Here is a 930-nt window from a genome sequence, read left to right on the forward strand (position 1 = left end):
ATTTTTTCACTTTTATTAATATTGTCTTCAGCAAATTCCTTACGCCAACATTAAAGAAGGAATAAGAAGTGGAGGAGAAGGTGACTGCTAGATGAAGCCCGAGAAGCAACTGCTAGAGGAAGCCCAAGAAACAGCTGAATAAATTTAACCTGTTGAAAGGGAGAGGGAAAAAAAAGCATTCGGTCTTCAGGCCACGAGTTTACCATCCGACCGCCGTGTCATCCTCAGTGGAGAATGCGGATAGGAGGGGCGTGGTGCCAGCACACCACTCTCCCTGTCGTTATGATGGTATTATTGACCGAAGCCGGTACTAATAGGTCGAGGAGCTCCTCAATTGGCATCACTAGGCTGAGTGCAGTCCGAAAAAATGGCAACAACGCATGGCGGCCTGGATGGTCACCCATCGAAGTGCCGACCACGCCCGACAACGCTTAACTTCGGTGATCTAACGAGAACCAGTGTATCCACTGCGGCAAGGCCGTTGCCTGGAGAGGGAAAGGGAAGGGAGAATGCAGAAATAGATAATGATAAGATAAACATGGGTAGCACTGATAATGGGATTAACTCTAGCTCGCTGTTGGACAGAAGGAACACTGGCGAGTTATATTTAAAGAGGAGCTATGTCTATGATAAATGACGATACATTAAGCACTTCTAGAATACATACACTCCTGGAAATGGAAAAAAGAACACATTGACACCGGTGTGTCAGACCCACCATACTTGCTCCGGACACTGCGAGAGGGCTGTACAAGCAATGATCACACGCACAGCACAGCGGACACACCAGGAACCGCGGTGTTGGCCGTCGAATGGCGCTAGCTGCGCAGCATTTGTGCACCGCCGCCGTCAGTGTCAGCCAGTTTGCCGTGGCATACGGAGCTCCATCGCAATCTTTAACACTGGTAGCATGCCGCGACAGCGTGGACG

General features: G+C 49.6%; 1 pseudogene; it reads right to left on the reverse strand.

Moving 5' to 3' along the window:
* Nucleotides 1–368: 368 nt before the first annotated feature.
* On the reverse strand, nucleotides 369–486 carry LOC126475785 (5S ribosomal RNA; annotated as a pseudogene).
* Nucleotides 487–930: the final 444 nt, after the last annotated feature.

Source organism: Schistocerca serialis, chromosome 4 (assembly GCF_023864345.2).
Source record: "Schistocerca serialis cubense isolate TAMUIC-IGC-003099 chromosome 4, iqSchSeri2.2, whole genome shotgun sequence".
Lineage (NCBI taxonomy): Eukaryota > Metazoa > Arthropoda > Insecta > Orthoptera > Acrididae > Schistocerca > Schistocerca serialis.